Here is a 27,398-nt window from a genome sequence, read left to right as displayed (position 1 = left end):
TGGCTTGTGGGCCAATTTGCAAACCTCTGAATTAGACTAAAGTGTAAAAAGGATTAAATAACTATATGGATTGGCATGTGCTACATTAGATTCTCATCTCATCTCATATCCAGAAATATACAAACTACCTTATTGAGATTTCTGCCTAATACCTTCAGCTTAACTATAGATGTCCCTGTGAATAAGAATGGCAAGAATTATCACCACATTTAGTCTTATGGAACCCAGTAAAACATTGGCATATTGCTTTACTTCCATCTGCGGCTTGCTGTCTGTTTCCTTGAGTATCGAAGTATTTCATTCTCTCATTCATTAATTTAACAAATATTTATATAGTACTTATGGGGAAATGGCAATTTTTTGAGATCTGTTTATAGTGAAAAGGACAATTTTAGTCTCTGTCCTTGGTTGCTTACATCCTAGTGGCCCAAAGCACAAAATATTGCTGAACTAAGCATCAAGAGAACCAGCATGATCTGACTCTGCTGAAAGCTATTACGTGATTCGGGGCAAGCCACTTCACCTTATCCAGTTTCAGCTGTTTAATAGAAAAGATAGAGTTTAAGCAAGATGTCATTAATGGTTTCAACATTACATGAATCTATGTTCTTGGGTAATGGCTGGCTCATATCCCCAAACCCACAGCCCAGTGAATTTTAAGTCTACTGCAGGAAACTTGGCAGGCAGATTTAGGGTCTCCATGAAAGTCACATCATAGAATATGATTTTGAGGTACACTGTACTTGATGAGATAGTTTAATTGGCAGGCTGACAAACTTTTTTATAAGGGGCCAGATAGGCTTCATTCTCAAAGACATAATACCTTTGGAAGCAATATATAGTCTCTGTCACATATTTTTTGTTATTACACCCTAAAATATACACAAAAATTTGTTCTCAGTTCATACAAATATATTCTGTGGGCTAGATTTAACCCTTGGTTAGTCGATGTCTGTCTCTTGCTCTAGAGAATTTCAGGATATTCTACACTTTTATAATTGGATGGAACCCTTAGAATATCTGTTAATTGGAGATAAATTAGTGTAAAAGAGAAATAAAAGCACCATCTTCAAAAGAGTTCATATACAAGTTTCTTCACTTGAAACAGAATGTATCTCTGGGGAGAATAAAGTATAAGGGAGATGTTTTTGGACCAACATCCTAACTTGTTTTACTAGGCAATACTTTAAGGAGTTTTAGAATTGAATACAATGAGAAAGATGAATGTCTTTCTGATCAGGTAGCATTTGTGTTGAGCTAGCAGACACACTAAATGTTTCATGTTTTTTATGCCACATTCCTCATAAGCTAATATCATTTTATTGTCTCACACACTGGGTCACCAGAGCTCTATTCTTTTCCTTTGGATTCATACATGAGGAACACAAGGAACAGCAAAGCTATATGATATATGCAAAGATTCTTTAACCTGCATTGACACCTTGCTTTTCATTCCATTCAATACCAAGTTATTAAATTGTAGTGGCCATCTCCAACCTTTATCTATTATGAGTGCCCACTGTTAAGGTCTATTCTCCTACGTAGACTGCAGTAGAATAATATAATGGAAGAAAGCTTTTTCCCTAAAAAGTCAAGGAGTGTAAAAGAAGATACATAACTACATAGAAAAATATGAAAAACAGAAAATATGCACATCATGTAGCACACAATGTGTACTGGTATGCATTAATTTGTCATAAAATATTTGTGTGCCCAAACATAGATTGAATAAATATTCAGAGCCCAATTATGGAATATTTTCTGGAGGCATACATGAAGGTACATATAAGAATATGTAGTCTATGTTTGCCATATATTAATATATGATACATATTCTTGTACAGATACATCAGAAATGCCTATATGACCTTGCCAGAACCAGTTCCTTGCCACTCGGAACATTCCGAGGTGTCAGGAAATTGAATATTCTTTAAATATCCTGGAAAAACTCTGCCTTTCTAATGTATTTCTGTACCTTGTGCCTTGGCATCAGCACTCAGTCTTTTTTTTTTTATTCCTGTAGTTTTCCTGTCTGTAAAATGGAGATAATATTAATTATACTCGCCTGATTGCTGAGAAGATTGATTTATAATAGTAAGGCACTTAAAAACGAAAAACAGTTGTGAATATTATTCACTGTAATATTGGCCAAAAGAAAGTCATTTGTCTGAAAACGACATGTGCTATAAGCAGTGTAGTAGAATTAGCAAGGGCAGCAGTTGAGAAATCATACATTGCAGAAACAAATACAGGAAGGAAGGATTTTAAGGACTTTTTTTCATGGTCCAAATCTCCTAAAATGTTTAAGATTCTTCTGTTTTTAAAATGCTCCTAAGAGTTTTTCTATATCCTATATATTTATGGAGAAAACTTTTATTTTCCATATCAAACAGAGAATGATTATCTTCAACTATAATGAGCCCAGGTTTTCTAGTTTAAGAAGTATCCAAGTGATGACTAAAAAAAAGCATTTAATCTTTTCCAATATATGACTGCAAAAGAGTGTCCTCATTTAGTTTAATCTAAATCATACACATTATAGTTTACTGTGCTAAATTATTTAAAGACTTAAAAATTATACACACAAAAATTACTGTTTTCCCAGACACCAATAAGTAAATAGAACTGAAACAACCAAGGGACATAGTGATTACATTTGCCAAAGGTATCTCTTGTTTCTCATGCTCAGACAAAAATAACAATGGCAAAGTCAAGTACCTAACACTTAGATTTTATATATTCTGTATTACAAGTACTTGGTTACAGAAAGGAACTTGCCACTGTAATTTCACTAATGTGGCATCATTTAGTTTTATTGAGTTCTACTGGTTTACTGTTCTGCTAATTTTTTATTAGTATGCCAGCATTTATTTCTGTTATAGTATCAATCAATTATAAACCCTATTGTACAGTATTAAATATTTGATAAAATAGAATTCTATGTTCGGCTAAGATATAAAACTAAGCAATATATGAATTTCTTTCTAACAATGGTTATGTTCTATCTCTAAGAGAAAGCAAAACACAATTTCAGCAATTATTCAAGAAATTTTATACAGAGAGATGGAGAAATACAATAAGCATTTAAGAGCATTGAATAGTTTTTAGATAATTGTGTTTACTTTCATTATTGAGTCTTCTAAGGATCCCAAGATAAATTTAGTAAAATTAGTAAACGTTGTAAATGTAAATTTAGTAAATGTAGAAAAGAGTCAAATAAATTGATCCTATGGACTGAAGCAAAACTGCTAATAATATTCATGTTGATAAAAGTATTATTATTTCAGTGATAGTTACTTATGATTTTATTTTCAAAAGAAAGAGAACAAATTTCTTTAAAATTAAGTTGGTCTGTTATATTTTTATGGTATTTAGAGTACACTATTTGATGTGGGATAAATATATATATGTTTATATATATTTATATACATTTATACACATATATATATTTGCTTTTATTAAGTGTATACCTGGAATAAAGTGACTCTGTGCAGAAACAGACAGATATATTTCCCAAAGTTTTGTTTTGTTTTCACTTTAACTGTTCAATGAACTGTGAAAGACTTCCTGAATAGACTGCCTAAATAATTATATGCTTGCTAAAATCATGTGTAGTCTTATTTTTAATATTTATTCAAATAAGCCACTCATATTTTCATTTTTATGTTACCTGACATAAGATCTTGGATTAATTAGTACTACTTTTCACTATCCTACTATTAGTTTGTATTCCACTGAGGAAATGAAGAAAAGTGTTGTATTAAAGTGTAATGATTTAGGAACATTTGGCAACCAATGCAATACTAAGATATTCCCATTAATGTAAATTATGGGTTTTCTTTTTTTTCTTTTCTTTTTTTTTTTTTTTTTTTTGAGACGGAGTCTTGCTGTGTCTCCCAGGCTGTAGTGCAGTGGCGCGATCTCGGCTCACTGCAAGCTCTGCCTCCCAAGTTCACGCCATTCTCCCGCCTCAGCTTCCCAAGTAGCTGGGACTACAGGCGCCCACCGCCACACCCGGCTAGTTTTTTGTATTTTTAGTAGAGACAGGGTTTCACCATGTTAGCCAGGATAGTCTCGATCTCCTGACCTTGTGATCCACCCGCCTCGGCCTCCCAAAGTGCTGGGATTACAGGCTTGAGCCACCGCGCCCAGCCATTATGGGTTTTCATTGACCATGCTGATAACTACTAATTTGTGTTTGATAATGACACCAAAACTTAGAGTACAATAAATAACAAAAAATGAAAAAAGTAAAAAAAAAAACCCTATAATATAAATATTAACAACAACCATTGCAACAAAAGAAGCAAAAAAGTAACCTTTCTTTGTAAAATTTAAAATGGTTAACAAGTATGCTGCTGTTCATATTGTTATTTGCTGTATAAAGTGTGCAATTTCTCTTTGTCCTGTTCCAGTTCTTATGTGTAATGCTTTCGACTTTTTCCCAAGTGGTGTGATGCTCACTGTGTGTTTGTCATATATGACTCTTAATATTTTGAGGTATGCTTCTTCAATGACTAGTTTGTTGAGGGCTTTTATCAATAAGGGATGTTGGATTTTATCAAAAGCTTTTCCTGCATATATTGAGGTGATCATATAATTTTTTTGTTTTTAATTGTCTATGTGGTGAATCATGTTTATTAATTTGCAAATGTTGAATCATCTTTGAATCTCTGGAATAAAGTCCACTTCAGTGATTTGCCTTTTTAAAGTGCTGTTGGATTCAGTTTCCTGGTACTTTCTTGAGGATTTTTACACCTATGCTCAACAGGAATATTGTGACTGTTGGGTAGAATGTTCTGTAAGTGTCTAATAGTTCCATTTGGTCTAGAGTTCAGTTTAAGTCCAGGGTTTCTATGTTGACTTTCTGCCTCAATGATGTTTTTAGTGTTGTCAATGAGATGTTGACAACCCCTCTATTATTGTATTGCCATCAGTCTCTTTTCTTATGTCAGAAGGTACTTGTTTTACGAACTTGGATCCTATTGTGTTAGGTTCATTTATATCTAGGATAGTTAAAGTTTCTGGTTTTATTGAACCCCTTTTTAACGATATCATGCCCTTCTTTGTCTTTTTTTACTGTTGGTGGTTTAATATTTTATCTGATATAAGAACGGCTGCTCTTGCTCGCTTTTGCTTTTCATTTGTGTGATATATTGTTTACCATCTCTTTACTTCGAGTCTGCAGATGTCTTTAGTCATTAGAGAGGCAGCAGATGGTTGAGTTTTTTTTTTTTTTTTCCAATTTAATTTGCCAGTCTATACCTTTTAATGGAACATTTATGCCATTTATGTTCAAAGTTAGTATTTATATATAAGCTTTTGTTCCTGTCATAGTTTGCTAGCTAGGTTCCTTGGAGTCTCAATTGTGTAATTGCTTTACAGGATTTGTAAGTTTTCTTCTTACGTGTGATGTTATGATGGTGAGTATTCTACTTTCATATCCATGTTTAGATCTCTTTTGAGCAATTTGTGTACTACTAGTCTAGTGGTGACAAATATCCTCAGTGTTTGCTTGTCTAGGAAATATTTAATTTCTCCTTCATTTATGAAACTTAGTTGGGCAGAATATAAAATTATTTTGGCTGGCATTTTTTTAAAGAAAGGTAAAAAAGGTGCCAATCTCTTCTGGCTTGGAAAGTTTCAGCTGAGAAGTCAGTTGTTAGTCTAATGGAATATTATTTATAGGTGATTTGACACTTCTCTCTAGCTGCCTTTAAGACATAGAGTTCCACATTGACCTTAAATAGTCTAATGACTATATTCCTTAGTGATGTTTACCTTACATAGTATCTTCTAGGTGCTCTCTAAATTTCGTGTATTTGGGCGTATATGTCTCTAGCAAGCTTGAGAAATTAAAAAAAATATATTTCCTCAAATATATGTTCCACACTTGTTACTTTTTCTTTTTTCCCTTAGGAATGCCTACAAGTTGTAGGTTTGGTTGTTTTCCTTAATCCCATATATTTGAAAGCTCTGCTCGTTTTTTAGAGTTCTTTTTTTCTTTGTTTTTATTTGACTTAATTAATTCAAAAGACTGGTTTTCAGCCTCTGATAGTCTTTATTCTGCCTGGTCTAGTTTATTGTTAAAGCTTTCAGCAGCATTTTGAAATTTCTTCAGTGATTTTTTTTTATTTCCAGAAGTTTTGTTTGTTTTTCTAAAAAATATATCTATCTCTTCTTTCATCTCCTAAATTGTTTTTCTGGTTTCTTTTTGTTGGCTTTCAACTTTCTATTGGATCTCATTAAACTTCCTTACTATATGTATCTTAAATCTTTTATCATTTCAAATTTTCATTCTGGTTAAAATCCCTTTCTAGAAAGCTAGTGTGACCTTTGGATGTGTTATTACATTGTTTCATCGTAGTACCTGAGTTCTTGTGCTGACTGTTTTTTATCTGTAGAAGCAATTACCTGTTATTTTTCAATTTTCTTTTGTTTGGGTGGGCTCTTTTTCCTCATTTGAGGGTGTGACTATTGTGTATGTTGGACATGGTCCTTTGGCTTTGCTCCCATATGTTTTTATAGGGTCAACTCTCTGTATAAAAATTTTGTGGTAACAGGTAGCCTTAATTCAATGTATTTCTCAAATGTTAGTCTTTTGTTTCTTTGTCTGTTTTTGTATATTGTGGTAGCAGTCTACAATAAGCTCTTTGTGAGGTGAGGCTCACTGACTTCAACAGATATTGGGAGGTGGAGGCTTGAAAGTCTTATGTTGTTCCCCAGTACTGTATACTTTCATCAGCAATAATTATATTGGGTTGTACATTCCACACCATACGCTAGTGGGTGGTGCTTGTAGGTAAGATCCAGCTAAGCATTGTACACTGATGTCAGCAGAAGTTGTAATGGGCCATGCAGTTTGACCTCCTGATTAGTATTTGGCACTTGTAAGTGACAAGCGTATGTGGTGATGGCAGTGGAATTTTATGTGGCTTTAGTTGATGAGGGGAAGTACCAGAGTGTTGCTGGCAATGGGTGGGAATGGGGTTCAGTATTAGTGCACAGTGTTCTCCCACCAAGATGGCAGGAATAGATGGGATTGGGTTGGGTGCAAGTCCTGACCTTGGTGAGGTTGTAGAGGCAGCTCTCAGATAACTTGGGCAACCCTCTAGGTAATGGGGGAGGCATATCCTCTTACCACAGTGCTTAATCAGGGAAAGAGGGGGTAGTCTGGGGCTTTCAGCCTAGCCAAAGGCCATGAGGGCTCCCCATTTACTACTCCCCTGATCCCCTGGGACCTCCCTCCAATGTCCAGCCTGAACAACAGACCTGAGCAGTTAATCTCATCTCAAGCATTCACAACTAGATCACTAAGCTGTCCGAGGTGTTACAGATGGCGAGACTCCCTATAGAAGAAACTGAGACTATCAGGCCTCACTCTTGGCAGTCTGGTTTCATGAAACAAGGAGCGCACAGCTCTCGCGCCATCGTGTAAGCATGTGTCATGTTCTTCTCTGTGTTCTAACACAGGGGTCCCCTCTCCAGCATGAGATCAGACCACAATTCTCATCTCTATACCCCTAGGTAGTGTGCCTGACTACTGGGGAAGTGGGACTAGGCCACTGGACTTCTTCTTTGGCCTTCAGGAGTCAAGCACTATCTGTAGTGGGGAAGTGAACTGCTTTTAGGCTGCCCAGCAAACCACTCAGGTGGGGCAATGAAGCCTATACTGTGAGCTGCCCCTGCAAGAAAATCCAGGTAGGCAGTAATTAGAAGTACTACCAGCCATGGGAGTTTGTGGTTCAGATGCACTTCTGTCCCAGAACAATGGTGCTGTGGCCTGTCTTGGGCACCTGATTATGCACAGGCCCCTCTCTCTCCTGGTCCAGCAGACAACATGAGCTATAGTTGTTTAGGGCAAGATACAGAAACTTGAGAAGTGGGCGCTGACTCACATTTTACTGCAGTTGCCCAACACACTGAAATCTTTTGGGATCCCTGTGAGTTTAGGTAGTGCCTCTGCATGTTCTTCAGTAGCTCCCAGACAGTCCGAAGGTTTGTGAGGGTTGTGGGAACTCCTTTAGCTAGGATCTCAGTGGCCCAGAGTAGGAATGTGGTGCCATGGGATTCCTTTACTTATCCCGTCCTTGGGTTTGATTTAGGTCTGTGGGTCAGTCTTGGCACCCAGTGATGTTGAGCAGGAAGTCCCCTCCCTCCCTCTTCAATCAAAGCATCTTCTGTTGCCTCTGTATTAAATTTCAGAGTTTTCTCTCAAAAGATCTGTTGGATGTGTGAAGATTTACTCAGTATTTTTGTTCCTCTTTGTGGAAGAGGTGTATCCCAGCTGTTTCTAGTCAGCCATCTTTATTAATCCTAATACTTTTCAGAATGCCCTTCCTATAACTCAAAAAACAAAAAAAAAGTTTAAGAGCTTAAAAAAAATGAGAGGAAAAAAGGTGTAAGTAATAAATGAATAAGTGGTTCCCCATTATATCCAATTTAACTTAATGAGAAATATTCTTAAATTTCAACCACCTTCAATATTTCATAATATTAAAAATAACTTTTAAAGGAATCTTTTAAAACTAGAATCATAGCCCTTTTGTAATTTATCCCCTTGATAATAGAATTTCTTATTTAGCACTACATTTTTGAAAAGTAATTATTAAAATATGTGGCATTAAGTCTGTTTTTATTATAAAACTTTTATATTAACTAAGAATTGTCTAGGCTGTCAAGGGAATTTACCAATTTGTGTCAATCATTTGGCTTCATAATTAAGCTTGATTCTCTTTTTGAGATTTTTATACAAAATCTGCAGTTTTCTGTCATGGGGGAACAAAGAAACTAGATCTTAGATACATTATATCAGTGATTAGCATGCATCCTTCAGAAATACAGTAAGAAATCACTGGTTTATTATAAATCATCTCAGACCGGGTGAGGTGGCTCACTGCTGTAATCTCAACACGTTGGGAGGCCGAGGTGGGTGGATCACTAGGTCAGGGGTTCGAGACCAGCGTGACCAACATGGTGAAACCCCATCTCTACTAAAAATACAAAAATTAGCTGGACGTGGTGGCGAGCGCCTGTAATCCCATCTACTTAGGAGGCTGAGACAGGAGAATTTATTGAACCCAGGAGGCGGAGGTTGCAGTGAGCCAAGGTCACGCCACTGTACTCCATCCTGGGCGACAGAACAAGACTCTGTCTCAAAAAGCAAACAAACAAACAAAATAAATAAATCATCTCAAAGCATGCTGATCAATTAAGCATCATGAAGCTAAATAGCAGAATATTTTAATTCCACATACAGATCTTTTTCATAGAAAGCAAACCCATTTAAGGTGGAAAACGATTATATTCTTGTAATAAGAGAAAGCTCAGAAATCAGAGCTGTGAGAGTGAAACAGAAGAAAAGTAATGATTTAAAGGGGGTTAGGCATGATGTGATGAGAAGTGCATTTTATTTCTGTGGTATTTTTTTCTGAAACTTTATTCACTCCAGTTAATCATGAGAAAACAGCAAAAACCAAAACTGAAGGATATTCAACAAAATGTTTGATCAGTATAATTCAAAAGTGTCAAGCTTACAAAAACAAATAAATAAACAAAGAGTGAGAACTCACAACTGGAGAACACCAGAAAAAAATGCAATATGGTATATAGTATATGGTATCATACATTAAATACTGAAACAGAAAAAAAGGATATTAATGGTAAAACTGATAAAATCAGAAAAAAGGCTGCAATTTGATTTAAGGGATCATACCAATGTGAATTTCTAAGTTGTGATAAGTGTTTCATAGCTGCTTATAATGTAAACCTTAGAGAAATATGAGTAAATGGTAAGAACTCACTATACAATTTTGCAACTATTCTGTAAATATCAAAATAATAATAAAGAGGAAATATTAGCAAAACAAATGAAAACAAGGGAGTAATACAAAGAGTGGAAAAAAATTAAAATGGAGCAAAGGGGACCAAACTACATAGACACAAATTAAAACTGCAATATTACCTAAATACTTCTTAAGGATATTAAGCTTTACATATGAAGATTATAGAAATTCATATCTACCTTGATTTTAACAACATAATGTGTGTATTAAGATTAATTTGGGTTGTTGTACATTTTCTGTATATTTCTGAATTTGCACATTGCCAGAATGAGTAAATGGCTTTACATTATAATTAACTCCTTGAGAAATTTCTTTACAGGAATAAAACAATATATTTTGCTATGTCATAGAATGGACAACTCAGTTATGCTTCAGGTTATCTTAGTAGGGAGTATGTGAGTGAGAGGGTAACAGATATGCAAATCACATCCTAGGATTAGACTTACTGGGAAGATCACATGGGATCAGACATGGAAGTCAAAGTTTCTCTTATTAAATTTTGGTGACTCCAAAAGGACAGGAAAGACCAGAGAGAAGCGCTAAATGAGGACAATAAATTAGCAAAAAGGGATGTCCTACCGATTTCAATATTCAATGAGTCTATAAGAAGGACCTGAGCCACCGAGCCTGGACAAAATACTGGATTCTAATTAAAGAGTAGAGTGAGGAGGGGCACAGAGGACAGCCTCGGAGGGGAGGCCGCACTGCAAGCATCCCTGGAGGGAGAAAGTATGCACTGGATAGATGGCAGCAGGCGCTGCACGGGGAGCTGAGCACTGCTGGGAAGAATCCAGTGAGTGATGGCGTTTATATCTCCTGACGATGATGCACAGCCTTCAGTCAGGGACATTTAATACGCAGAACACCGGGTCCAGGCTGGAGCTGCGGGACTCAGAGGCGAAGCTTGAGTGGCTCAGGAAGGACGAAGAGTCACCCTTGAGAAAAGAGACAGCAGCACCGGCGTTGGCGGCCCCACTACTGCCACATCTGCCAGGAAACAATGCTGCTAGTGACATTCAAACTGTGCCCCGGGAGCTCCTACAGACACATGCGCAACATGAAGGGGCTGAGGCAACAGGCTGTGAGGAGCATCGGCCAGGAGCTGATCCGAAGGGCCCTGGGAGGCCCCCCTCCAAGCACGTGGGTTAACCAGATTCGGTGGTGGAGTTCTCTGCTTTGTTCGCTGCTGGGAGAGACTCTCTGGCCGGGCGCAGTGGCTCACGCCTGTAATACCAGCACGTTGGGAGGCCGAGGCGGGCGGATCACGAGGTTAGGAGTTCGAGAGCAGCCTGACCAACATGGTAAAACACCTAAAAATACAAAAATTAACCAGGCATGGTGGCGCGTGCCTGTAATCCCACCTACTCGGGAGGCTGAGGCAAGAGAATCTCTTGAACCTGGAAAAAGAAAAGAAAGAAAAAAAAAAAAAAGAAAGAGAGAGAGACTCTCTACTGTGACCAGGAACTGACCTATCTCTGGCAGGGGGAAGAGGCCATGCAGAAGGCCTTGGGCATCCTTAGCCCTCAGCAACCAGGCGGGCTGGAAGAAGGACAGCCAGCAGGACAATGGGGACAAAGTGATGAGTAAAGTGGCTCCAGCTGTGGGCAAGATGTTTCGGTTGCAAGTTGTGGTGGAGCCACCCATGGAGAGGCTCTACGAAGAGCTGGTGGAGTGCATGGAGGCAATGGGGGAGTGGAACCCCAATATCAAAGAGATTAAGATCCTGCAGAAGATCAGAAAAGACGCATTCATTACCCATGAGCTGCCTGCAAAGGCAGCGGGAAACCTGATGGGGCCCCGCGACTTTGTGAGCATACACTGTGCCAAGCGTCGAGGCTCCACCTGTGTGCTGGCTGGCATGGCCACAGACTTCAGGAACATGCCCGAGCAGAAGGGTGTCATCGGGGGTAGCATGTTCCCACTTGCATGGTGCTTCACCTGGTGACTGGAAGTCCCTCCAAGACCAAACTTTCGTGACTGCTCAGCATCGACTTCAAGGGGTGGCTGCCCAAGAGCATCATCAACCAGGTCCTGTTCCAGACACAGGTGGATTTTGCCAACCACCTGAGCAAGCACCTGGAGTCACACCCTGCCTCTGAAGCCAGGTGTTGAAGGCCAGCCTGCTGTTCCCAAGTGTGCCCAGCTGCACTGGTATGCACGCTTATCAGGAGAATCCCTGCTGGAAGCCTACAAGTTTAAAGCCTCTGGCGACAGAGGAATAGGTGAGGTTAGTGTTTAGAGCACAACACTAGGATTCAGATTGATAAAAGTTTTTAGTACCAAGAAAACATCGATGAGGCTCTTTGATGAAAAGGTAACTTCATTCACTGATTAGCTATGACATGAAGGTTAAGGCTCCTAAAATATATGTAAAACATTTTTTCTGGGCCCTTATGTGCCCACGTAAAATCATCTTTAAAATGCTAGTGGCTGATATGGGTGTGGTGGATGCTAGCTACAGGGCCTGAGAAGTCTTGCTTTATGGGCTGGAGAACGCCATGCCCTGCAGGCAGTGCATGTGCACAAGCAGAATCTCAGAGGGTCTCCAGCAGCCCTCTGCTCCTCCCAGTCGCTGCATGGCAACACCAGAGAACAAGCAGCATCCCACAGTGGGTACCTTCCAGAAATATAGTCCAAGCTTTCTCTATGCAAAAAGACAAAACTAATTAGTAAATATATTTCCCTATTGCTTCCATAGGCACCAGTCAGAATAAAGAATCATAATTCACACACACACACACACACACACACACACACACACATACAAAACAAGGTCCTGAGTTCAGAAAATGAAGCCTGTAATCACACACTAAAATGAAAACAATGAATCATGTTAAACACTTAATAAATATATTGCTTCCATAGCCTTGTGACATGGTTTGGCTATGTCCAATCTTGAATTCCTAGGTGTTGTGGGAGGGGCCTGGTGGGAGGTAATTGAATCATGGGTCTTCCCATGCTGTTCTAGTGTTAGTGAATAAACCTCACTAGATAGGAGGGTTTTAAAAATGGGAGTTTCCCTGCACAAGTCTTTTGCCTGCTGCCATCCATGTAAGATGTGATTTGCTCCTTCTTGCCTTCCACTATGATTGTGAAGCCTCCCCAGCCATGTGGAACTGCAAGTCCATTAAATTTCTTTCTTTTGTAAATTGCCCAGTCTTTGGTATGCCTTTATTAGCAGTGAGAAAGCAGACTAATAGACCTAGGGTTTTGTTATTTCAGTCCCTGCTCTTGCCCTTGGCTGCAAATCTAAAAAGGTCTTATGAGTTATGTGATTACTGTTAAGTAATGTAAGAATCTCACATCAATAATTAATAAGTCTACATCAATGAAATAAATCAACACATACACACATGCATGTACACACACATGTATGCACACACAGACATTTAGTTGGAAATAAATGTTCTTCCACAGTTTATTCTGTATTAGCCACCAGCAATCTCCATTGTTTCCAACACTTCCAAAATCTGAGGGAGAGCAGAAATATGCCAAGAATACATGAAAAATATTTCTTTCTCTTTTCTTAATAAAAAAATTAGTTAATACAAGTAGAAGCACAGGTATAGGATACAATTGAAGATTTGGTGATCCACTGGCTCACTGATATCTCAAGGAACTCATTATCTTTATCTCTGTGCTGTACTATCTGAGGTGTCAGAGCAATTACTCTGAGTTATCAGACAGCAACCAGTAGCAGTCAAGTCTATATGCTGCCTTATATCCACGGGGAGATAATACATTTGTCTATGCTTCCGCAGCAGGCATTCTAAAATTCTTTTTGGCTCCCACTCTCACCTGAAACAACAGCTGTACCCAGAATGAATTTTTGTTAAATGGCCAAAGCCTACCAATGTTTACCAATAAAAGAAGGAAAGGGGTATACAATCAGTTCCGTCCGAGGAGAATGGAATTGATATTTAGTACTTTATCTGTCTTCAACTTTTTTGTTGACCATGGATAATTTCTTCAATTCCCTGGACTTAGGGTACTTCATTTTTAAAAATTTAAAGATAGGATTAAGAAGCTTCTGAGATTTCTCAAGAGAATATGATTCTGAAAACTTAGCTTCTGTGAATTTTAATATTTTAATAATTCAGCATTTCATATGATGTGATAGACATGGATCTAAAATCTGCAATTACTGATCATAAAATACAAACACTTTTTATCTCATGGAACATATATTCTAATGCAGGCAACAGGAATAAGTCAAATTTATAAGTTGCTAATAATAGACAACAACAAAGTATAAAAAGATACCACGAAATGCTGGAGAGAGATTTTGAAATATCACGTGGCCAAAGAAGCCTTCTCAAGAGGTGATATGAGAACAAATACTAGGAATGTCATGGTAAGTTTAAGAAATTAGTGTCCATAGAGCAGACAGAAAGAGACATTATCATGCAGGTGATGATATCAAAGAAGTAAGGAGGATCAGATCTTTGAAAGTCCTTATAGGTCATTAAAAGGTTTATGGTAACAATTTAGATCTTGAGGAAAGCCTATTAGAAATAAAATGGACTGGAAAGAGTCCTTCTTTCTCCAATGTTCAGCAACAAGTTCAACCCTGTGCTTGCTGACGAGAAAGCAGCAGAAACTGGACAGCAGGGAAAGACATTTTATTACAACCCATGTTAATTGTGTTGCTAAAATTTCCTGCTGTTTATAATGCCTAAAAAACAATAAAATGGAATTTATATGTGACATTTTATAAATACTCAATTAAGGACAATGATTTTGAAGCTGCTTTTGGTCAAAAGGTTGCAATAGCAATACAGAGTTCAAAAGATTTACCAAAAGTAAAATTCATGTTCCAGACACTGCTGCTATGTCCCTTGATTCACTTGGCATACCACAGATGTTTTCATCTCTAAAACGCAAAGCACAAATGCTAAGCAACCTGGGTTTGTGAAATTTATGCCTCACAGTATCCTGATTAGCTGATGTGCAATATCCAAGGAAGATTTGGTTAATTCTATAGAGTACATCCTCAAATAATATGATTTTATTTGACATTGTTTATTGTAATGTTGATGAGATTAAAAGTTGATTCCCAGAGTGCCACTGTCTGTGTGGAGTTTGTACATTCTCCCCATGTCTGCCTCTGCTTTCTCCAGGCACTATGGTTTCGTCCTGTGTCCCAAAGGTGTACACATTAGGGTAACTGGTGTGCCTACATGGTCCCAGTAGGAGTGACTGTGTGTGTGTGTGTATTTGTGTACCCTGTGATGGGATAGTGTCCTGTCTAGGGCTGGAAGGCTGGTTTCCACCTTATCCATGAGATGCCAAGACAGGCTCTAGCCACCCCAGGCCTAGAATAAAGGGTAGAGGACAAATCATTATCAAGTAAAAATTTGCAAAGTCTACAATAACTACACAAAAGCAGGACAATAAATGATATGATACAAAAGTGCTCAGCTAGCTACCACATATGTTACTGTTTGTTTTTGAAACTTCAAAGAAAAATATTCTTAATAATCATACTTTCAAATAAAAATAAAATATGTTTCTCTATTTTTTTCAGCACACATTGACTTTAATAGATTTTTCTTTCTGGTCACAATTTCCTTAGCATTTCCATTAACCAACAAAATATTTGTGATGTGTGTTCAGTATGCCCATTCTTAATACTTTTACTTTATTCTAGTCTGATTACTATTGTTGGATAAAATAATAATAAATCACAAATTATGATCACTTTTGTAAGCAAATTTCAGAGAAAACTGTTGAGATAGTAAATAGTAATACAGTACTGCTAAGAAGATTTTAGTTTCTGGCTCTCTTCAATGTGAGTTTTTTTTTTTTTTAATTCTGAAGTTTCTAAAGTAAATGTAGATTATCCTTCCAACTTCTTGTTCTTTTAGTTTATTAAAATTAGTTTTCTCCAATAATACTCTTTTCCACTATATGTTAGTATCTAGCTCTTATGGTCATTACAAAGGTCTTGATGTTATCAAGAATTTTATACACACACCATAATATTATTATCATGTGGTACATTCTCTGACAAATTATTGTCCTTTTAGCTCTAATCTTCAGGTGACTTGAATATAGCAATTCTTTTTCTTTTCTTGAGACGGAGTCTTGCTCTGTCGCCCAGGCTGGAGTGCAATGGCGCAATCTCAGATCACTGAAACCTCTGCCTCCCAGGTTCATGCGATTCTCCTGCGTCAGCCTCCCAAGTAGTTGGGATCACAGGCGCCTACAATTCTTTAACTTCACCTGGACCACTGATGTTTTCAACCTTTAAATCTCTCAAGTCTAGGTTTCCTTTTTACCTATTTTATATCTTATTTTCAATGATCATGATCACTCTGTCCTGTAGCAATTGGCTTTCCTTGCCCATATCTCACTCCTGCATTTGGTGAAATTGCAGAGATAGTTAGATGCAACTCTCTATCTCCTGTTCAGGCACTTATTCAGATGAATATGAAAAACAAATGAGGCTTTACTCCTGTTAGATAATCATACTTGATAACCTTTTTTTATTTGCTTATTCCCTCAGATGACTGTTACGTATGTTTTTCTTTTCCCTGAAACCTCCAATACCTCCTTAGCTGATCTGCATGCTCAGAGGATGATCTTATTTTCTAATTAACTGGGAAATTTTCGGTAATTTAAAAGAAAAATCTAGTAAACCACATTCATCCACCTACAAATATCTTTATTCATAAGCTCTGTCTTCCCACCTGCTCCTATCTAAAGACAATCCTTCCATTTATACAGCAAATATTATCTCCTCCCACCTACTTCATGTCATTTGTTAGCAATTATTCCCTCTCTTTCCTATACCATGCATTCTCCCTTCTCTACCATTCCCCTCAGCATAAACAACCAATTATTTCTTCCATCTTGAAATCCCATCTTTGACACTTGTCTTCACAGATGCTACTCCACTTCTTTACTCCTCTTTATAGCAAGCATCTCAAAAATGTTGTCTGTATTCACTGTCTATTTTCTATTTAAAACCACTCCACTGAAATTGCTTTTGTTAAATTCAAATTACATCCAACATATTTCTAAACTTATTTTCAATTTTCAGTGTTCAATATAATCAGTATGCAACTTTTATCAGCAGGATATGATACAACTAATCCCTCCATCCTTCCCTGAACACATTACTCCTTTGGCTTTCATGATACCAAAAACTCAGTTTCCTTACTGTTTTACTAACCATTCAATCTCCATCTTTTCTCATAGTTCATTTTTCCCCTTTTTTGTTTCAATTTGAAGAGTTCCAGGGTTCAGGCTTTAGTTTCCTCCTTTTCAATAGCTATAATATTTTCCATTTGATAGTGTCTATTTTTCTGTCTTTTTGTCTGCTATAGTTTGTTGCTCAGAATTATTTTCTGAATTCCATACTCATATGTATATCACACTGCCTGCCTGACATTTCTATTTGAATGTCTAACAGAGATTTGAAGCTCTACAAGTCTAAAATTGAATTTCTGGTCTCCCCCATCAAACCTACTGTCTTCACAACTTTTTCTTTCTCAACCAATTGCATCTGCACCAATATAGTTGCCCTAAATAAAAATTCATGAAATTATTCTAGACAACCCACTTTTCTTATATCCCTATACTTGTTTAAAAATCTGTGATCTTTACCGTTAAAATATATAAAGAATCTGACCTACAATCTCCAAATGTCCTATCACAAACAGTGGCTGAACCAACAATGTCTTTAGCCTGGATTTTTGCAAGTCTTCCAACAGGTTTCTCTACTTCAACTCTGAAATCTCTAGAATCCTTTCTTAATATAGCAGTTAGAAGGGTTAATTTAAAATAGAATTCAGATCATATCGCTACTCTACTGAAAACTATGCAGTGTTTACCATTTCACAAAAGCTAAATCTTTTTTTTTTTTTTTTCAGACGGAGCCTGGCTCTGTCGCCCAGGCAGGCTGGAGTGCTGTGGCGCGATCTCGGCTCACTGCAAGCTCCGTCTCCCGGGTTTAAGCCATTCTGTTGCCTCAGCCTCCGGAGCAGCTGGGACTACAGGCGCCCGCCACCAAGCCTGGCTAATTTTTTTGTGTTTTTAGTAGAGACGGGGTTTCTCCGTGTTAGCCAGGATGGTCTCGATCTCCTGACCTCGTGATTCGCCCACCTCGGCCTCCCAAAGTGCTGGGATTACAGGCGTGAGCCACCGCGCCCGATCCCACAAAAGATAAATCTTAAAACCCTTTGATATCCTACTTAATTTCCCCCAGTTACATCTTTAATCAGTTTCCTGATAGTTTCCATTCCATTTACTCTACACCAAACATAGTAGCCTCCTTTGCAGGCCATGAAAGTATCAGGTGTCTCTGCCATAAAGCTTTTCTGCAGATGGGTCCCTCCGTCTCAAATGGCTCATATCTGAACACTGCACAAATGTCACTGTGTCACTAAGCCTCCCTTAGTGTTTTAAAATTACATGTTTAAAATTACAACCTACCTGTGCCATTCTCGACCCTCTGAATCTTTCCTGTCCAGCTCTACATAGTTTTTTTTTTTTTCCATAGCCCTTACCATCTTCTAACTTATTTATTGCTTGTTTTTACATTGTAAGTTATTTCTGTAATTTTTGTATTCCCTAATAGATGTTATCAAAGAAGCAGGGATATTTGGTTTACTAATACATCCCAAGGGCCTACAATATCTCCAAATATAGAGTAGGCACTTATTTTTTAAAACTAAATGATATAATAAGATGTAATATTTACTAAGCACTTAATATTTGTCAAGCACTGTACTAAGTGCCTTGCAGGTCTTGTAAATATTGTGTCTCTGTCTCTCTCTCTCACTCTCTCTCTCTCTCTCTCACACACACACACACACACACACACACACATGCACACACAAAGCAAGACAAAGCGAGACAGAAATAGATAATGTTGTAAGGACTTTTGAATCATTAACTCATTTTATCTGAGCAGCAAACCATATTAGAGTTGGTATTACTATATTTTCCATTTTGTCAAAGAACAAAACTGGTATCTAGAAAATTTTATAACTTGCTCAAGGCCACATAGCCAATAAATTGTGAAGTTGATATTCACATGGAAGCAGTATGACTCTGACAACTGCTTTTAACCACATGTATACAACCTTATGCTGGAAAGTAGGAGAGTCAAGATTTGAAAGCAAGTGGTCTGATTCCAGAGCCCACATTCTTAATGAACCACATACATTTTCTTCAATACTAGACCCCTACTGGTCAGCTGAATGTGTTCTTTTTCAGTCTTATTAAGTTGTCAATAGGCACTAGATAGAAAGACTAGAGTGCTCTAAAAGTATTTAATGTCCACAATTAGTTTGAGATACAGGGACTTAACTTCCTATGCTTATGAACCCAGTAAATCTATGTCTGCACTGAATGTTATCCTAAGTGATATGTAAACAATAATAAATACCTGTAAGAACATAAGCATGTCACGTAGTCACTCTAGGCTGTTTTTATTTTTTTATTTCACCAAGATGTGACAAGTTTGATCTTAGATTTAACATGTCGTGACTATAGGTGGTAATATGAATTTACATTATTCCTTTACTCTTTTTCAATTTAAAATGAATCATTTCACACAAAAATTTATTTATAAATTATTTGCACAACAATCATCATAATCTTCAGCATGTTCACAATCATCATCATACTGGGAACTATTATTTACATCCACATGTTGAATTTTAAAATTAAGTAAGCTATTTATATTCACAGATGACAATGAGAAAGAATGAATTTATATATAGCAAGGATTACAATTAAGTCGGCTTGAATTTTTTTCCTGCAACGTGACTGTGATGATGATTTATCCTTTGCGGTTTATTTCATCAAAAAATCATACTCTATTGTTACAATTTGTTAAATACATTCCATCAGAGTTATGAATTTTAGGTTTATGGCATTTGAAGACTTCACAGGATATAAACATACCTATATATATACACACGCACATATATATACACACACACACATATTTAAATGAACATATTTAAATCCTAAATTCCTTGTAAGTTTTATGAGAAAGTTGTGCAACTGTGTCAGATAATAAACAAAATAAAATTTACCATAGAGAAAAGAGTTTCATAGAAACATCTGCCAAGAGCTTGGCATGGAAATTTAAGGAGCTTTTTTTATTATTATTATTCTGAACATTTTCAGAGCACGTTATTTTTTATCAAGGCTATCTATGCAGATTTACTCATAAATAATTGAAATTTAATTTTTCTTCTCAACATAGTTTCAATTTAGAATTATGCATCCCAAGCAAAGTAACTGGGAGTTTTCATCCTAACAAGGGTACACTTTAAAAGCAGCTGTTGTCATTTGGAAGAAAACTTAAACATAACTTCATGTTTTATCATTATTTTTACATTTCCTAAGGGTTGCAAGAATTCAAAGAAAAGGTACCTTCTCAGAAATATAAACTGTGAAATGATCATCAAATTTTGATGAGCATTTTTGAAACATATGATGATATCTACAATAGAACTTATAATTTGATATTCATGTTGCATAACAATCTTCAAAATTCTCAATTTTCATTTACTAAAATGTGCAATATTAGAGTGCTACATTTGGAAATGAACACTAATAAAATTGTTTATATAATTTCTGTTTCCATTTTTGTAAGACTATGTCCATTTAAAAAGTTTACGTGATATATTGTGAAAGTTGTGGATACCAAGATGAAATCATTTTTTTGTCAGACCCAAAGAAGCTACTGCTGGGACAGTCTAAAGTGGGAAAGCTCATTCTTGCAATTCTGAGATAAAGACTGTCTCCAGGACTTTCTAAAATAAACTTACAAGACAGTTTTTGTTTAGGAACGCAGCAATTCATATAAGATATTCTCAAAAGGGCATCTGCCCAGTAACGTAGCTCCACCAATGAACCGATGCCAACTTTGGGGTCTCTGGAACCAACAAACTCTGTTTCCAAGCAGCTTATATGAATTTCCTCTTTTGCCAGTAAGTTTCCCTTTATTCTCCCCTGTTGAACTGAATATGCATCTTGCCATAGTTGTGCATGTCAGGCCATAATCCTCTTTTGTAATTCCCAAATACATTCAGCATGTTTGGCGGGTTTTTCTCTCATTTTTGTTTTTTTGGTTGCAAGATAAATACACATACAAACACGTATAAAACACACAAATTGCATTTTCATAGGTCAAAAGTGTTCAAATATCATACGTGTGTATACATATAATTAAAATATTTATATACAAATATTATCAATAAATATATGTAAAGGTTTTAGCATGGTTTTAGAGAAATGAACATTTCATAAAATGGCTTCATCAAATTTTGCCAATTATTGAATAATATGAAAATAAAACACTAAAAAACAATAGAACTTAGGTTTACATTTTATTATATACTATATTACAGATAGATTTTTATGTTTAATTTTCAAATTAAAGGATAAAATACACAATATCTTTAAATATTATGAAGATATAAATGACACACAAGTCCTATATGTAAGGAATTTATTAAACTAATTTAATAGATGGACTTTACTTAGAAAAAAAATCTTTTTAAGATTTAGGACTAGCACTTAAAATAATTATTCAATTATATTCAGCATACATATTTGAATATCTCTGTTAGCTAATCCTTTAAAATTTTGATTTAAGGTTCAATTAATTAAATACTTCCTGATTTTGGAGGAGGAAAATTAAAGATAATTTAAAGTCCACTGTTGGATTTTACAATCTGTCTGATGCAGTAGAATCTGCAGATGCAGAATCATTGGTAATATAATTCTAACACTTGGTGTTAACCACTGTCTCAGACACTTCCTTATGAGCAAGCAGTAAAACCCTTCAAGCTGTTTCTCTAACAATGAGGCAGATGTAAAGGTGCTCATCCTGGGACTGGCTCAGAAACTGATTTAATGTAAAATAACATATAGTCACATTGTTTACTGTTAAGCACTGAAAAGGTTAAAGGTCATTATTCCTGTAATATCAATTTTAATCAGACACAAAATCATATTTGTAAAATGTTAGTATGATTGAATTTAAATTTTGTTAATCTCACATTCTTCAGCTTATTTTAAAAACTGTTGAATCCATGTTTATATGTTAATTGGTGAACAACTGACTCACCTTCAAGGTTACCAAAATCATACTTTCTTATCTATCAATTATATATTTTATGATTTTAAAATATTGCATATTTTTGAGGAGAGATGAAAAGTGGAATTTTAAAAATACTTCTATGTATGTGAACAAAAAAACATACATATAATATTTTATATAATATCAAATGTTTTGATATTTCATTATATAAAGTCAATGTTTTAATTTATGTATTCATTTAGAGTTGCCATTTTTATTTCATGACTATTAAAAAGGCATGCATTAAGGAAGCATAGCTAGTGGATGTTGGGCTTACTATCTAGGTGATGGGCTGATCTGTGCAGCAAACCACCATGACACACATTTACCTATGTCACAAACCTGCACATCCTCTACATGTCCCCCGGAACATAAAACAAAAGTTGAAGAAAAAAAAAAAAAGGTATGCATTTCAGAATATCAGGTTTTGTTTTATTTTTCCAAAATACTTATGCTTATTTCATATACTAGAAGTACTGTATACATAATTCTTATGGAGATACTGGACACACAAATTTTTTTAAGAGAACTCCCTGCATTTTTTGGAGTTGCACATCTGTCTACTAGCTCTATGTTTGCTGCAATATTTAAATAACAAATTGTGAACATTCCCAGCAATAGATAGCCCTAGCAGAACAAGTAAGTGTTTGATATTTTGATAAATGTTTATTATATAAAACATCATTTAATCTACACAGTCATCCTTGTTAGATCCATTTTCAGATGACAAAACTAAGGCTTTGATAATTTGAATGCCTTGCTGGAGGTTGGTGCTAGAAGTTCTAATTCATTTCTATCTGAATATGTGTATATTTTTAATGAATTCAGTGTAAGGGATAAAAGTGAAAAAAAAAAGTAAACTAAACATATGGGATTGTAACAAACATTTAAAAAGTAAAACTAAAAATAACACAAGGAAGTTATTTTGGAAATAAGTAACTGAGAATTGTGTAATAAGAGTGAAGTTATGTAACTGTGTGCATCAGGGACAGGGTTTTGAAAACGATGGATTTCTTTGTGCAAACACACCAGAAGAAGCTTCCATGTAGTGCTGTTCAATTGGATAAGGGAAGGATGCTCCATAAACTTCCTTCTGATGTGCCTGTTTACCTTTCCGGAAATCTCTGAGGCATTACAACTGTATGGAAGAAGCAAGAACTAAACTTTGGAACTTATAGAGAAAAAGTGGTTCCATGTAAGTTCCAAATATTACTACAATGCAATTTCTTGTTTTAATGAATTTGTATTTTTAACAGGCTAATACACCAAGCAACATAGAAATAATATGGATTTTGTCTTATCAGTATACATTTATATTGTTGAAGGCTTTATGGCAAAAATTATCAGGTATAGTAATACATGGTTGCATCAGTAATGTTTTGTCCTTAAAATTATCTAATGTGTGAATATTAAGGCATGTGTTTATTGCAGCTTAAATATGAGGGTAATCCATACTACTTATTTCTAAACTTGATTTCATTAAATTTTGTATCATGACAATTAAAATATATCAGTTTGTACTTTTAACAGATTTTTTTTTTTGGCCTGTTTAGGTTCATGGAAAAATTGAGTTCACATATGCTCCCTCTCCCCACACACTCACAGTCTCCCCAACATCAACATTCTATACCAAGGTGGTACATTTTTATAGTAGATGAACCAACATTGACATACCAGTATCACTAAGGCTATGTTTTACATTAGAGTTCACTTAGGTGTTGTACATTATTTTTGACTAATGTACCATAACATGTACCCATTGTTCTAATACTCTACAGATGTTTTCACTGCTCTAAAAATCCCTTATACTCTGCCTATTCATCTCTTCCTCTCCCTTATCCCCTAGCAACTACTAATATTTTTACTGTCTCCATAATTTTCCTTTTCTAGAAAGTCACATAGTTGGAATCATACAGTTTATGGAATTTTTAGACTGGCTTCTTTGTAATATGCATTTAAGTTTCCTCCATGTCTTGTTATGGCTTAATAGTTCATTTCTTTTTAACAATGAGTGATATTCTGTTGTATGAATGTACCACAATTTATTTATCCACTCACTTACTGAAGGATATCTTGGTTGTTTCCAAGTTTTGGCAATTTTGAACACAGCTGCAATTATCATCTATGTACAGGTTTTGGTGTGCATGTTTTCAACTTATTTGTGTAAATACCAAGAAGTACAGTTTTTGGATCATCTGGTAAGATTACATTTAGTTTGCAGGAAACTGTCAAGCCGTCTTCCAAAGTGGTTGTATCATTTTGCATTCCCACCAGCAATGAATGAGAGTTACTATAGTGCCACAGCTTCACCAGTATTTGATATTATCAGTGGTCTGAATATTGCCCATTTTACTAAGTATGCAGTAGTATCTCATTGTTGTTTTAATTTGTATTTTTCTTACGAGATATAGTGTAGAACATATTTTCCTTTTAAATTTATTTTTAAATGACAAACAATAATTAGATCAAACTTACAGTATACAACACGATGTTTTAAAATATGTAAACATTGTGTAATAGCTAAATTAAGCTAATGAACATATGCATTACTGGAAATACTTATCATTTATTTGCGGAGGAAACTTAAAATCTACTCTCTTAGCAATTTTCAGGTACACAATGTATCTTTTTAAAACCATAGTTAGCGTGTTGCACAATAGATCTCTTGAACTTATTCTTCTTGTAAAAGTGAGATTTTGCATCCTTGTGATCTGAAGCACCTTTGCATATGCTTGTCATTTGTGTATCTTCTTTGGTGAGGTGTCTGTTAAAGTCCACCAATTTGGGTCAATTTGTAACGGTATTGTTCGCTTCTTTGTGGTTGTTTCAAGACTTCTTTATCTTTTTTTTTTTTTAATTTCTCCATCATTAATATATTTTTTATTATTATTATACTTTAAGTTCTAGGGTACATGTGCATAACGTGCAGGTTTGTTACATATGTATACTTGTGCCATGTTGACTTCTTTATCTTTTAAAGCAGGGGTCTTCAACCCCTGGGTCATGGACGGGCACCTGTCTAAGACCTGTTAGGAACTGGGCAGCTGCACAACAGAAGGTGAACAGTGGGCCAGTGAGCATTACCACTTGAGCTCCACCTCCTGCCGGATCAGCAGTAGCATTCGATTCTCATAGGAGTGCAAGCTTGTGAACTGTGCAAGCGAGGGATCTAGGTTGCATGCTTCTTATGAGAATCTAACTAATGCCTGATGATCTGAGATGGAACAATTTCATCCCCAAACCATCGCTTCTCTCCATATATGGAAAATTGTCTTCCTCCAAACTGATCCCTGGTCATCTGACAAAGTGCTAATATCCAGAACCTACAAAAAACTCAAACGAATTTACGAGAAAAAACAATCGCATCAAAACGTGGGCAAAGGATATGAATAGACATTTCTCAAAAGAAGACATGCATACAGCCAACAGGCACATGAAAAAATGCTCGTCATCACTGGCCATCAGAGAAATGCAAATCAAAACCACAATGAGATACCATCTCACACCAGTTAGAATGGCAGTCATTAAAAAGTCAGGAAACAACAAGTGCTGGAGAGGATGTGGAGAAATAGGAACACTTTTACACTGTTGGTGGGATTGTAAACTAGTTCAACCATTGTGGAAAACAGTATGGCGATTCCTCAAGGATCTAGAACTAGAAATACCATATGACCCAACCATCCCATTACTGGGTATATACCCAAAGGATTATAAATCATGCTGCTATAAAGACACATGCACATGTATGTTTATTGTGGCACTATTCACAATAGCAAAGACTTGGAATCAACCCAAATGTCCATCAGTGACAGACTGGATTAAGAAAATGTGGCACATATACACCATGGAATACTATGCAGCCATAAAAAAGGATGAGTTTGTGTCCTTTGTAGGGACATGGATGCAGCTGGAAACCATCATTCTCAGCAAACTATCACAAGAACAGAAAACCAAACACCGCATGTTCTCAGTCATAGGTGGGAATTGAACAATGAGAACACCTGGACTCTGGAAGGGGAACGTCACACACTGGGGCCTATTATGGGGAGGGGGCAGGGGGGACGGATTGCATTGGGAGTTATACCTGATGTAAATGATGAGTTGATGGGTGCTGACGAGTTGATGGGTGCAGCACACCAACATGGCACAAGTATACATATGTAACAAACCTGCACGTTATGCACATGTACCCTAGAACTTAAAGTATAATAAAAATAAATAAATAAATAAATAAATAAATAAATAAAAAGAGGTTTGGGACTGCTATTTTAAAGAAGAGTCCTTTATCAAATATTAATTTTGATCACCATTGTTGTAATGTTTGTGAAGGATGTAAGGTTTATGTCAGAAATAATTTTTTTGCCTGTGAATGCTCAGCAACACTTGTTGAAAAAAATATCTTTTCTCCACTAATTGCCTTTGATCCTTTGCCAATGATCAGTTGACTATATTTGTGTGGATCTGTTTCTGGATTCTCTATTCTGTTCTATTGATCTATTTCTTCTATTCATTCACTAATTCTACTCTTTTGATTACTGTAGCTTTACAGTGGGTCTTGAAATCCAGTAATGTCAGTGCTCTAACTTTATGCTTTTTAAATACTGTGTTGACTATTCTGAGTATTTTTCCTCTCTTTATACATGTTTGAATCAGTTTATTAATATCCACACAATAACCTTCTGAGATTTTGATTGGGTTCCCAATGAATGTATAGATCAAGTTGTGTAAACTTGATATCTTAAAAATGTTTAGTCTTCTTGTCCAGGAACATGAAGTATCTCTCTATTTAGTTAGTTCTTATCTGATTTCTTTCATCAGAGTGTTGAAGTTTACTGCTATAAATCTTGTACACATTTTTTTAGATTTATACCTAAGTATTTTTATGGGTAGCTAATATAAATGGTGTTGCATTTTAAATTTCTAGTTTAATTTTTCATTGCTGGTGTATGGCAAAACAACTGATTTTGTATATTAACTTTGTATCATTCAAATATGCTCTAATTTCTTATTAGCGATAGAAATATTTTTGTTGCTTTTCAGATTTTCTACAGACATAAATATGTCATGCACAAACAAAAACCATTTTTTTTTTTTTTCCTTTCCAAACTACTTGGCTTTTATTTCTTTTTCTTGACTTACAACATTAGTGAGGACTTCCACTACGATGCTGAAAAGGACTGGTAAAGGGGACATTCTTGTTTTGTTCCTGGTCTTAGCAAAAAAGCTTATAGTTTCTCACTTTCATATGGTGTTAGCTGTAAGTTCTTTGTAGATATTCTTTATGAAGTTGAATGTATTCCCCTTTATTCCTAGTTTAATGGAAGTTTCTATCATAAAAGTGTGTTTGTTGTACATTGCCAAATGCTTTTCTGCATCCATTGACATGATCATGTGATTTTTTTTCTTTAGCCTGATAATGTGAAGGATTACATTAATTGATTTTT

The 27,398-nt window shown here is 35.9% G+C and overlaps 1 pseudogene; it reads left to right on the top strand.

Moving 5' to 3' along the window:
• Nucleotides 1-9,109: 9,109 nt before the first annotated feature.
• LOC101012859 lies at nucleotides 9,110-12,586 on the top strand (annotated as a pseudogene).
• The last annotated feature ends 14,812 nt before the right edge of the window (nucleotides 12,587-27,398 follow it).

The sequence above is a fragment of the Papio anubis genome, chromosome 15, assembly GCF_008728515.1.
Source record: "Papio anubis isolate 15944 chromosome 15, Panubis1.0, whole genome shotgun sequence".
NCBI lineage: Eukaryota > Metazoa > Chordata > Mammalia > Primates > Cercopithecidae > Papio > Papio anubis.
This window is presented reverse-complemented; position numbering and strand designations above follow the sequence as displayed.